The following is a 15,000-nucleotide window of genomic DNA, read 5'->3' as shown; positions in this document are numbered from 1 at the left end:
GGCAGTGCTAAGTTTAAGAATTTAACAAAAATTATCATTAAGGACTATTCCATCCAAGAGACAGCTATATCAAGGTGATAACCTTAAAAAAACAACATTTGTTGTTAGCAGACGAATTTATTGAAGGAACCAAAACTAAATTAATGCGATGAAATTGTACAAATCGTCTCATTTGCATCATGTAAACTAAGTTTTATCATTCATAATATTGTTCGTTTATTCTATTAAATGATTTATTGGTATTTATTTTTTTTATAATAAATGACTAAATAAATAAATAGATAAATAAAATAGCTGATGGCAACTTTTCTTTCGCAGATTTTTCATTAAAATACCTATTGTCCAAGCATTAAAATTCTTTCACATAAAATGTATTTTATGCATAACATTAGTAAAAAATATGTTTGTTACAGTAAATATATATATATATATATATATATATATATATATATATATATATATATATATATATATATACATCTATTCAATTATAAAATTCGAAATCCTAAAGGTGTTTCGATCATCATATTTGGTAACATAAACAGCTGACAAATTCCTGAATCATGATCAACCACTTGTTTTACCATACAAAATTGCCAAAATAACCTTTAAGAATTTTAATTTTACAATCAAATAGGACTCGAATGGTATTTAAAAGACTTCATTATCTTATATAAATATATTTAGTTTAAGGACTGTACATAAAATGTATTTTATGTAAAAGAATTTTAAAACTTGGACAATGGATATTTCAATGAATATTGTGGGAAAGCTAAAGGTTGCTAGAGGTTACTAGTTGTCTTTTTATTTTAATTTTCTTCTCAGTTGTTATCCTCATATGTGGATATATTAGGACGCCAAATGAAAATAATTCTATTTATTAATATATTTGTATCATATTGCAATGATTGAATAGTTCACATTTTGCACTAAATACCTTCTTTGGATATACAACGTTGCAGGTTAGTATTAATCATGTGTTTATTTTTAGTTATTTTTACTGTCAATAGATGTCCATACCATCGCCGAGTCCATGATTTTTTTTCAGATTACGACCCTACAATAAATAATAAGCATATCTAAATCATGTTATAGAATACAGGAAGAGTAGTATAAAAATAAAAAACAAGTTTATACGATAAAATAGAACTATTTGTACTATTTAATTTTATTCCTTTAGCTTTATTTCCCAAAAGGAATTCGTCTGCTAACAACAAATCTCAAACTTATAGTGTTTTCACCCAGATATAGCTTGTCACATTCCTGAATATCCGTTAATGATTAATTATATTCAATTTGAAGACCATATATTGCCTTCAGAATTATATATTAATGTTTTAGAAGCCGTAATACTTTTTTTTCTTTTTGCTATGTTACCATCAATATCTTCCAAGGCTTCCACTTGTTTTACCAAACAAAATTAGTAAAACTCCTTTAAGATTTCTAATTTTACAGTCAAATAGAACATTAATGGTACTTTTACAATGCTTTATTTTATGTAATTGTATCCTGTAGTATTATTTCACAAAAAAAAAAAAAAAAGAATATTTTATACGAAAGAATATGAAAGTTTAGACATTAGTTATTTCACTGAATACTCCTTGTAAGAGTAAAGTTGCCAGTGGTGTCTTTTAATTCTTTTTCATTATCATGTTTTATATTAACAATTGAATAGATCATTATTTCAAATTTTTCATTGCTGGATACTGGTCAATAATTCATTATGTTCAACTTGACCATTCGATGCATTTAAAATTGCATCCCAACGTTTTATAAGCCATAATGGAGTGTTTTCAGCTAAGCTCTTTTATTTATTCATACGTAATTTTGAATCTATATCACTAATTCTTATGTTCATGGGATTCAAAATATAAGTAAAAATTTCCTTTTTGCCCTGGCACATTATTAATCGTCTTCCTCGTAAACCAAAGACAGTAAAGGCTTATCCTTTTACTGTCTTTGTGCTATGAGGAAGGTTTGTTACTAAACTTTCCTGCTATATATTAATAAGAAGCAGAATTAAGAAGCTATAAATTATAATTCCACATGTACTATACTATTCATAGTATCTTTAAAATTTTATTCATTTATTCAAAAGTTTTTTTTTTATTTACAGGAGTATATTATATATATTTGGAATAATTTTCAAATATTGATATACCCGTTCCTGTATTATTATTATTATTATTATTATTATTATTATTATTATTATTACTTGATAAGCTACAACCCTAGTTGGAAAAGTAGTATGCCATAAGCCCAGGAACTCCAACAGGGAAAATAGCCCAGTGAGGAAAGGAAGCGAGGAAAAATAAAATATTTTAAAAAGAGTAACATTAAAATAAACATCCATATAAATTAAAAGAACTAACAAAATAAGCGGAAGAGAAATAAGATATAATAGCGTGCCTGAGTGTGTATGTGTGTGTAAGTAAAGGGAAAATTAAACGTAACCAGAGAGAAGGATCCAATATAGTACTCTCTGGCCAGTCAAAAGACCCTATAACTCTCTAGCGGTAGTGTCTCTACGGGTGACTGGTGCCCTGGCCAACCTACTACCTATCACTGGAGCATCTTCAGAGGCCACACCGTCAATTTGGCATGCCACGCAGTAAACCGATATCATGTTCTTACATGCGCAGGCTATTTCCAAGCCCGTGATATGCCGAAAAGAGGAATTTTTAAGTTCATATGGACAGTCACACGCAAGTTGGAATGACAGAAGAACAAACAAACCTTATGTCCAATGAAGTAAATTTATATTACGTCTCTCTCTCTCTCTCTCTCTCTCTCTCTCTCTCTCTCTCTCTCTCTCTCTCCGGCAGAAATATGTTGCTTTTACCATCAGTTTTTTTCTTATCGTACTGAGGCAAGAAAGAATCTGCTTTTTACTTGACTTTCTTTTTCGTTATTGTTAGTCTTGAGGTGATTCATAGTTGTAATACATCTTGTTGACTGATAGAATATGTATATTACAGATATAATCTGATATACCGACACTCAGTGTCCATTTTTTTTTTTCTAAAACATCCGGGAAGAAATATGAAAAAAAAATCCGAAAGCACTCAATAAATTTGATTTTTTTTTCTCCCCCAATTGGAATAAATAAGCTCAAATTGGGGCAAAAGTGAATGAGAATGTCCCCCTAGTTCTCCCTGTAACCCTGTTCCCACACCTGGTGGGGAAAGAGAATTTTTGCACCAACCGGATGTTATGTGGCGTAAAAAAAAGGATAGTGTGATATTAATTCTCTCTCTCTCTCTCTCTCTCTCTCTCTCTCTCTCTCTCTCTCTCTCTCTCTCTCTCTCTCTCTCTCTCTCTTTTACTATCGTAGAAAAATAACAAATAAAAGAGAATTTAAACAAAGACTATAACTTGCCAAATCTGTTTCTCAAGACTTGCTAAGTATATTACAAAATTATGAAATAAATCTAAAGGAAGAGATGGACCAATAGTTGTTATCATTCAGGTTATTCAAGTATGATTATTGCATATTTTATCAATGCAGTGACTAAACTTGTCAATTTCTTACAATGGTAAGTTTTATGAAATTGTAAATCGATAGAAATTTTTGACGTGAGAGGTAACGTCACATGTCACCAAAGACGAGTGGTTTTGATGTATGAATCTAGATGGCGCCACTGCTTATGCAAGGACATTAAAGCAGACCCTCAACTAGGGATGCCTGCTTCGTGGTTTTGTCATCCTTGTTATGTCAGGGGTGAAGGCAAAACGGAAGACATGTTTAAGAAGTAACTCAAATCAAAGTTGAAGTGTCAAAGGGAAAGATATTGGATGTTAAATCATAAGTGGTGAGTGTTGGATTTATTTTAAGAGTTGTGTGTAATGCCGTGCTGATGTCTTGAGTGATAATTCCCATGCAAAGAGTAACCAGTGAATTTTGGAAGTTTATTTTTTTTAACTTTAAATCGGGCAAATAGATCTAAGGGTGTTGGTGCAGAGAGCATTCTATATTCCTTATTTTCCTTTTTTACGGGTTTTAAAGATTTTGGTTGCTAATACTAAGTAGTGGTTTGGCATCCGACAGTGCTACAATCAATGCCTATTGAGCTTGTTTAAGGGGGCCGTCCGCCATGGGGTTTTGACATAACAACTTTCAGAAATCAAAAAGTTTTATTGCTTCTATGTATGCATAAACATATCGTACATGCTCCCCAGAAGTTTCAGCTAATTATTTTAAATGATGACGTCATCCTTACTGTGTCGTCTGCATGACTGAGTTTGAAAAAATCGTCTGTGTTATTTTTGCATATCTATAGCGATTCTTTACTTATGTTTTGAACTATCGTACGTCTAGCAGAAATGGGAGGCATTGGTAGAACGTAGTTGAACGAATTCTACTCGGAGAACAGAAGCCAAAGTTTCCAAACATTTACAGAAGTTACAATGCATGCGTTTGTTTACTTGAACTTTGTATGTAGATTGTTTTCACAACGTCCTGGGGAACTTTATAGCAAGGCCAATGTTTCCTAAGGTCATTAAAAGAACAAATAGTCAATCATTTTTCCAAACAATGAAGATATAGCGTCTTTAAATGATGACGTCATCCTAACTGCATCGTCTTTCTGACTGAGTTTGAGAGAATCGTAGTCTCTCTCTCTCTCTCTCTCTCTCTCTCTCTCTCTATAATTCTCTCTCTCTCTCTCTCTCTCTCTCTCTCTCTCTCGAATTATATAAAACTGCCATTTATACAAATACTATAATTCTCTCTCTCTCTCTCTCTCTCTCTCTCTCTCTCTCTCTCTCTCTCTCTCTCTCTCTCTCTCTCTCTCTCTCTCTCTCTCTCTCTCTCGAATTATATAAAACTGCCATTTATACAAATACTATAATTCCTCTCTCTCTCTCTCTCTCTCTCTCTCTCTCTCTCTCTCTCTCTCTCTCGAACTCTCTCTCTCTCTCTCTCTCGAATTATATAAAACTGCCATTTATACAAATACTATAATTCTCTCTCTCTCCTCTCTCTCTCTCTCTCTCTCTCTCTCTCGAATTATATAAAACTCTCTCTATAATTCTCTCTCTCTCTCTCTCTCTCTCTCTCTCTCTCTCTCGAATTATATAAAACTGCCATTTATACAAATACTATAATTCTCTCTCTCTCTCTCTCTCTCTCTCTCTCTCTCTCTCTCTCTCTCTCTCTCTCTCTCTCTCTCTCTCTCTCTCTCTCGAATTATATAAAACTGCCATTTATACAAATACTATAATTCTCTCTCTCTCTCCTCTCTCTCTCTCTCTCTCTCTCTCTCTCTCGAATTATATAAAACTGCCATTTATACAAATACTATAATTCTCTCTCTCTCTCTCTCTCTCCTCTCTCTCTCTCTCTCTCTCTCTCTCTCTCTCTCTCTGACCTCTTGACCTCGTAGAGTACGGACGTGTTTTTCTTGTTCTGTGAAATATTGTGTAGAGATGGCTGCCAGTGACTTATACAACCAGGAAGCCAAGGCTCTATGGGCCTTGCAGGAAGCTTTGTCACAGTCTATCCGGGAAATAGAAAACCTAGGTATCTTGGAAAAAATTAACCAAGACGTGTGCCCACAAGTATTTCTTAAATCTTTGAAAAAGATATACCAGTACTCTACACATATCAAAGAAGTGCTCGATAAATGTCATCAGGATTTATTGATATCCTTGAGAGATCTCCTGATAATAGAAATGTGTAGTGTATTTTCGGATTATAAAAATAAAAACAGTGAAACGACAAGAGAAACATAAAATTGTGAGCGATATTATAACTCTTAGCACGTGCATAATTAATTCAGTTAGAAATAAAGAACTAGATAAAATTTTCAATGAGCAAAGTGCGCATAACTTTGATGATAACAATTTGATTATTGCAGAACTACTTCAAACAGTATCATTACTTCAAGAAAGAGTTAATAAGCTCGAACAGTCAATGACAAAATATTCAGAAAATAGTGCTATTGAATCGCGCCAAACTCTCCCCCAATCTCCTTTGACAAGAAACCCTGTCTTACTCACGAAGGAAACAGTGCAGGTGGACAGCCAGCCACTCCCTAATCCACCGCCCTCCCCCACACTTCCCCCTATCCACAACAATCATTTACACCTGGAAGAAAGTGAGGATGAGAGCAAAGGTCAGGAGGAAGAAAGGGAGGAGGAGGATCAGTCCCTACGGACCAACGCAGTGTCGTACCACCGGTTAACAAAAAGAAAAATAGAAAAGCACGTCAAGAGCAAATTTAATATTAATAATAATAATAATAATAATAATAATAATAATAATAATAATAATAATGATGATGATGATAATGTTTATTAGACAAAAACATATTTACATATAAAATATTTACAAAAAAAAAAAGACTCGGTCCAAGCCCATGTGGAGCAGAGCTCTTCGGGCAATAATAATACAAATATAATAAATAATACAAATAAAATATCATCAATTCAAAAAAAATATAAAAAGTAAATATTGATATAGATAAACTAAATGTACACATACATATACATAAGTATATACATATGCATACATATACATATACATACATATAGGCTACACACATGTACATATACATACACATACATAGATACATATAAATGTGATTTTTAGCCTAAAAATAAATGGAAATGTATATTCATATAATAAAGGGTGGAATAATAAACAGTGCAAATTTTGAATTTAAACATTGATATGGTAGAAATGCTAGAATTACAAATGTATACAAGCAATAAACAATATAAGAAATAAGACAACATCGTAGTACAACCCCAAAGGTCAGTAGAAATGTACATTGGAGGTGTCAGCAGCAATGCATCTGTTAAGAATGTGGTTGATGAGTGAATTTTCCGAGGGCTCTCACAACAAGAAGTTAAAGTACGGCATCTTGGACATTCTAACCGAGGCCAATCATTTGTAGCAGAGGTGCCAGAGAAAATGCAAAATACAGTGATAGGAGGACATCCGTGGGCTGACGGTATAATTACTCCACCGTTCCTGCCAAATATTAGAAGAAGACAATTGGAAGCCGCCAAGAAGCCGTCGATGCAAAGAAATGTAGGTAGGCCTAAGCGGCCATCTCGGACAGGGTTTAGATGGAATACCCACTCCTACCACTCCCAAGATGATGATAATAATAATAATAATAATAATCTTTATTTCAGTAGAAGCCATATACAGAGTTACAATAAGGGTACAGTGATCTTACACTTTTGACATCGGTAAAAAAAAAAAGATGAGAAATGCAATAAAATCAGTGATATATTATAAACATCAATTAGCAGGTTGACCACGGAGATCAAGGTTTGGGTAACAAAGTCACATTAGAATTAACGCTTAGCAATGATGATACCATACATATTAGCAAACAAAAAGAGAGGGAGAGAGAGAAAAAAAGAAAACAAAATGGAGATGACAATGATAATATGTTGGAACAGAAATTGCTTGAATAATGAAAGAACACTGGGGAGGGAAAAAAAAAATCTAGTCACTGAGCAGGGGTGTGAAGGAAATACAGGACGAACATAATAAAACACGTTATCATAACAATACTGGGAATCATACCAAAGTTATTTAGTGATGAAGATTTGGCATAGCCACACTATCAAATATTAGTGAATACAATTCATTGTACTGAGGCTTCCGTATTCCAGGTTTCCCACATTTTGGATTTTATTCACGCTGCACTTGCAAGCACATTTTGAATTAGGGGATTTTCACTAGATCGTAGGCGGGAGGTGAGACTTACTATAGAGCGACGAATGATGGTTTTTAGGTTATCCAGTCTATTTTCAACAAACATCGCTGAAGCTGAATGGTGCCTCGGGGTATTGGTGAGGCACATTAGGTTATCATTGTGAATGACTGTGATACGTCTCATCGATTCTCGCGTATAGTTTGCCCATAGCGAGCAGCCGTATACGTTATAGCAGTAGGTTTGAAATAGGAGTTTGTTTATATCTTGGCGGCAGAAGGCAAATCTTCTCGTTACCATGTTCCCTAGACAACACAATTTATGTCGCCTGTTTTCAATGTCAGATGTGTCCTTTAAATCTTTCGTAATGATGTGACCTACGTAAGGAAAATCATTGACAAATGCTAGCTGATGGTTTTGAAGGTAAATATGTGGATCTTCTACGAAACGGAGCGATCTAGGAAGGACCGACATGCACTGTGTCTTCGATTCGTTATAGATTATGTCATGTTCAGAAGCGTATGCGTTGCAGGTGTCGATGAGTCGTTTTAGGCCACGGGCAGAGGGGGAGATGAGGACCATATCGTCAGCGTAGCATAGGTTATTTATGGTAAAGCCATTAACCGTACAACCAATGGGAAGTGAATTCAGTCTGATATTTAAGTCGTCTGTGTAAACATTAAATAAGTATGGTGAGAGGATGCCTCCTTGCCTGAGACCGTTAGATGAGCCGAATTGCTGGGACAGGACATTGCCCCATTTGACACAGAACTGTTGCGTTGTGAACCAACAGTATAATATACCGATGAGATATAGAGGAGTTCCCCTTTTGCGTAGTTTCAAAAAGAGCTTCAGATAGTTTACACTGTCAAATGCCTTCCGCACGTCTACAAAACATAAGTAGACAGGGGAGGCCAAGGATATATAGAAATTCAATAACTCCTTTAAAATATATATACAGGTGTCAGTCGAGTGGTTAGTCTTAAAACCAAATTGATTGTCTGCGGTGTGGAGGAATGGTGCAAGGCGACGGAGCAGAAGAGATTCAAATATTTTCGATGAAATTGTTGTAATGGCGATGGGGCGGTAGTTTCCTGGGTCACTGGCATCCTTCAGTTTGTTTTTTTATGAGAGGTATTAAGTGGACAAGTAGCAGGGTTTCGGGGAGATATTGGTGTAATATACAGGCATTAAATAGTGCAGAAAATAGGCTATAAATTATAGGGTGGCAGAATTTGAAAGCCTTGGCAGGAAGGCCATCGCAGCCGGGTGCCTTGTTACTAGGTAATTTCTTGGCCCTATCCCAACCCCAAGGATCACCCGCGCAATACCAAAGTACCAAAGTGAGGAATACAATTGGAGACCACCTTACAGGCAGTCGACAAATAGAGGTTACTCAGCTCAGCCTTATGACAACCATGACCTCTCCCATGACAACTACTGGTCACGAGCGGCTACGTGGGAATATGACTTCCCGCCTCTTCCATCAAGAGGCGGTTATCACACAAGAAGTGCTCGTCCCGAACATTGGTACTGGGATAACTAATCATGTGACTTCAAAAAAACTATCTTTTGTGTGTAGAATATTTGAATGTACAGTCTCTCCTTGGTAAGATATGTGAAATTGAATTAATGCTCTTAAACAGAAATGTCGATGTATTATGTTTAACTGAGACTTGGTTAACCCCGAATATTGTCGATTCACTCATTGAATTTCCTAATTATACAATATATAGATGTGACAAAGGAAGAGGTGGAGGTTGTTGTATTTATGTAAAAAAATAATCTTTGTTAATATTTGTAATCTTAATGTTCAAAGAGTAGAGGGGGTAGAAGAGGTTTGGCTCTCTGTACAATCTCGTAAGCTACCTTCTGTTATCATTGGTTGCTTGTATAGACATCCGCATGCTTCAAATGATACTTTTAACTATATTTTGGAATGTCTGAGAATGATTTCTCTAAAGAATAAATCAATTTATGTAATAGGTGATCTAAATGATGATTTGATGTTAGGTTCAGCAAAGATACATAATATTTTAAGAGTCACCAAATTAAATCAAATGATTAATAAACCTACTAGAGTTAGCCCCATCTCATCCACACTACTAGACGTTTTGATAACTAACAAGCAGGAAAGTGTTATTAACATCGAGGTAACTCCAAGTATTGTAGCTGACCATGAACATATTTTATTTATCATAGATATTAAGAAGCCAAAGCGTAAACCAGTCATGGTAACCTCTAGGTGTTTAAGATATTATTCTGCAGATTTTTTGTGCAATACATTGCTAGACCAAAAACTAATTTTAGGTAGCCTACAATCATGCATACTGATGACACAGATATTCAAATAGGAATTTTTAATGAAGTATATAACAGTGCCTTAGATAAATGTGCCCCAATAACCACGAAGGAAATAAGGAGACCCAGTGCACCTTGGATAGACAATGGTCTAAAAACAGTATGATTGAAAGGGACAAAATGCAAGAAAGGCTTAAAAAAAATAGACATGATAAAATCTGAACAATGAGTATAAGGAAATGAAAAAACTCATCAATTCGAAGATGCGTACTGCCAAAGCTTATTATAACAAAGACAAGATCAAGAAAAGTAAATCTCGCAAAGAAACATGGAAAATTATGAATAATATTGTATCTACTAAAACAAATAAAAATATTGAATACGACAACCCAAAAGCTAGAGCAGATCAATTTAACCTATACTTTGCTAATGTAGGAAAAATAACTTATGGTAAAACGCAGGAAATTCTACGAAAGTACGAAAATGAAGATATTAGAACCATTCAAAATAATTTTGGCAATAATATAAGATTGTTTAGACCGCAACCAGTTACAGTAGAAACAATAATATTAACAGTTAAGAGTTTGAATAATAGTAATGCTTACGGGACGGATGGTATTCTTACTAGTTTTCTAAAAGATTCCCTTACAGTTATTGCGTATTATATCACGGTTATCATAAATACATCGATTGTAACTGGGAAATATCCTTCTATTTGGAAACAACCCCTCGTAGACCCTCTTCGCAAGAAAGGAGACAAGGACGACCCTGGTAATTATAGACCTGTTTCTATCCTTCCAGTAATATCGAAAGTAATAGAAAAGATTGTATGTAATCAGTTAATGGAACATCTAGAAAAAAATAATTTCATCTCTAACACTCGGCATGGATTCCGTAAAGGTTTATCAACATAAACAGCTTTAATGAAATTAACAGATGAAATTTATAAAAATATTGATAGAAAAAAAAAAGTTTCCATATTAATTTTATGCGACCTATCAAAGGCATTTGATAGTGTCAACCATGATGAATTGTGTAAATCTCTTAAGGAACATTATATTGATACTTTCTGGTTTCAGGATTGCTTGAAGGATAGAAGTCAGGTAGTTAGCTTAGGAGACGTAAATTCTTGCATTGGAAAGGTTGAATTTGGGGTCCCACAGGGATCTGTCCTAGGTCCAATTCTGTTTTTAGTCTACGTTAATGATATGATTAAATACATAGAAAACTGCTTGCTAATTCAATACACTGATGACACCCAAGTTCTTTTGGCTGATCAAATAGAAAATCCAGATGCCTTGATTAAAAGTGCTGAACTAATATTGCTCAAAATTAAGAAATATTTTCTAAGAAAAGGGCTATTATTAAATGCCACCAAAACACAGTGCATGTTTGTGGGTAGCTCACAGTACATTAGCAAAATTCCAGATGACATTGTAATAAAATGCGATGGTGATGAAGTAAAGATAAGTCAACATATGAAAAATCTAGGTCTACACATGGACAGGTACATGACATTCAGTACTCACATTGACGAGCTGAGTGAAGTGAGTGGCATTCTAATGTATACAAGTAGAGTAAAAGATTACGTTGATGATACTACTCGAGCTTTGATTGTGGAAAGTCTGGTCTTGAGTGTAATAAACTACTGTATTAAGATATGGGGGGTAACTAATGATATGCATATGGAAAAGCTCAAAAAATCCAAAACTTTGCAGGTAGAGTAGCAGTTATTGTGGTGAAAAAAAAATATGATCACATCACCCCAACCCTCCAGCAATTAAAGTGGATAAAATTAAAAGAAAAGTGTATGTACGATGTTTGTGTTTTTGTTTTTAAATATTTGAGAAAAGAATATCCCAACTGGCTATACACATTTCCTACAGTTGGTAATTGTAGGAATACATTAATAAGACAGAATGAAAATCTATATGTAGACAGCTATCGAACGGATTTGGGTTCACGCTCAATGGTAATAAGGGGCCCAGCTTGCTGGAATAAACTACCTCTGGAAATAAGAAAATGTATAAATGTTAGTTCTGATTTATTAAAAAAGAAACTAAAGCAATATTTTTTAAATTTTACTTGAATGTATATACATCCTAAATTATTGTGAATTTTATGTAAATAATTTATATTATGTAATAAAATAACCATTTTATAATGGAATAGAGGTTTTTGACTTTTGACTTTGACTTTTGACTCTCTCTCAGGATTTGGGAAAAACAAAAAATAAAATAAATGAAAATTGATCCTCCACAATGACACCATTCTTGATACTTTTGCAGGCCATTTTATACAGATTAGTGGAGATTGTGATTTAGTCATTTTTAGCTTTAATGGGAAATCTTGTATTGTTGATAAAATGATGTAAAGTTAATACAGAGTCTAAATAGGAACGATTTCCATTTGTATTTGGCATGTAAACAATGTACAAACGAGCTACAAGCGAGGGGTGTGCTCTACAACGTTCACAGTGTCACACACAGGTGACGTTCATAAGTCATGGTTCTCTATCTCCTCCCAAGTCTTGATCGGCTAGGAAGAGACTGATTAAGTTTGAACAGTAATTAACTGGGTCATTGAGTTTAAAATGGAAAATCTTCACTGAACAGCCTGATAGTTCTGTAAATCATACTGATAAATGAATGTAATGAGGATGGTAATATGACATCTAATCTAATAACAGGTTGATCAAACATCCTTCAAACTAGTCAAGTTACACAAAGCAATCATTACACTGATGAAAGTAATGCAATGTCTGATATGATATCAGGTCGATCGAGCATTCTACAACATTGGACATCGACATGTTAAGCATGAGATGAAAAATCATAGTCTTCATGCCATTTGGGCGTTTTGACAGTCCTGGATGGCCGGCCCACGGCGAGACCAATTGGTGGGATGGGATTTGCTAGTTGGGGTGGAGCAGCTGGCGTTGAAGGTCTGACACGACTTGGTGTTGCAGGTGGGGGCAGTGGAGTTTGGTCGTTCGGCGTTGTGTGTATAAGCTGGCGAGTGTGGTTGGCCGGCTTTATAGGCGGGAGTGGGGGAGGTTGATCGACTGATGTTGGGTAATGTCGGTCAGCCAGCAGTTGTGGTTGGTCAGCAGGCGGGTCCGGCGGTGTTGATACGTGTCGGTTAGTCTCCTTCGGCTTGGTTGGGGCCGCGCTTGCTGGTGGTTGAATGGGTATGCCACCATAGTAACTGTTATTCCTTTTAGATCTGGAAGGTTTTAATCCACTTGGCATTGATTCTGTCTGTTAAAGGCTCTCACATAACTTATTTCCTTACAAATGCAAACTAAAACTAATATTTTCTTCAAAACTCAAATGAAACAAGCTAAAAATATTTTCCAATAGAAATATTTTCTATGTTTTTATTTATTATCTTTTATTTATTGGATTTTCTATTTTCTTTCAAAGACTTCTCTTTTTCTTAGGTTTATAACACTAAACAGTCACTCCTGTTCCACTAGATCAGTACAACGTAATCTCCTTAATAGGATACAGCATACCAGAGGTGGTCAGGTTTTTTCTCTAGTGCAGTTGTCCACCTGATAAAGAAACAGTATAAGTGAATCTTTATCAAGGAACACTGCATACTAGGACAAGTGCGACTCCCTCCTCTGCTGAGTCCATTTGTATAGTTTTCGTTTTTGATCTGGAAGGCTTAAATCCACTGGGCATCGTCTCTGAAACATCATAGACAAGTCTCTAAAGGATCTTATAATTTCTGCCTTAGCGGCTTTGTGTGACACACCCAAAAATTTCACAATAGCCATGTTCTTCCTATTTCTTCTGTATCTCCTTAGTATCTTCTATGATTTTGAAACATGCCTCTAGTTTTTTTAATTGACTGTTTCGAAGTCCCTCAAGGCAGCTTCAAAAAGGTTCCTCCCTCGTAACATGTGTGCTTTCCACCCTTTAAGATCGCTCTCGATCGCCTTACAGCAATCCAATCCAGTATCCAAATCATCTAAAATTAGTGCATGGTACAAATTATGTGGCATGAAGTTGAACCCTAACAAATCTAAAATGATCATTGTAAGTAGGTCGATGATGTTGGCTCCTCAGCATTCAGTTCTCGACATTGACAATATTCCTTTAGCTCTACGCTACTCTAAAACTTTAGGTGTGATTCTTGACTACAAAGTTACTTTTGAGAAACACAAACTTTCTCGGTTTCTTTTTAAATTACATAATAAACTATCATATTGAGAAGAGTGAAGATTTTCAGTGATCAATCTATCCTGAAGAAAATGTTTTAATACTTTCATTCTGCCTTGTTTTGAGTATTGTTCTCAGATCTGGTCTTCAGCTGCTGACTCTCATTTTAATTAGTATGACAAAAATTTGCGGCTTGCCAAATTTCTTATTCCTGATCTAGATATCAATTTGGATTCAGATCTTCCCAGACAGTACCATACTAGGTATGCAATTAATTCTAGTAGTTATGCCTTCTTTATCGTAAATCATGACACTGTATCGTATTTTAGAAGTTTTATTCCAGCTGTGACCAGATTGTGGAAAGATCTTCCTGTTCAGACATTTGAATCAGTGGTACTTTAGAATTTTAAACTTACAGCGTATGTTTTATGTTGAACAGACTGACATAAGCATCTCTTCATTGTTTATGTATGACAGATATTTTGACGTTGTTACTGATCTTAAGATATTTTATATTCATTATTCGTTACTTCTCATATAGTTTATTACCTTATTTTCTTTTCTCTCTGGGCTATTTTTTTCCTGTTGAGCCCTTAGACTTACAGCATACTGCATTTCCAACCAGGGATGTAGCTTAGCTAATAATAATAATAATAATAATAATGATGATAATAATAATAATAATAATAATAATAATAATAATAATAATAATAATAATAATAATAATAATAATAATAATAATAATATTAATAACAATAATAATAATAAAAATAATAATGATAATAAAAATAACAATAATTATAGTAACAGCAACAACAACAACAACAACAACAACAATAATAATAATAATAATATGT

Source organism: Palaemon carinicauda, chromosome 5 (assembly GCF_036898095.1).
Source record: "Palaemon carinicauda isolate YSFRI2023 chromosome 5, ASM3689809v2, whole genome shotgun sequence".
Classification (NCBI taxonomy): domain Eukaryota; kingdom Metazoa; phylum Arthropoda; class Malacostraca; order Decapoda; family Palaemonidae; genus Palaemon; species Palaemon carinicauda.
Note: the sequence above shows the minus strand (reverse complement) of the source record.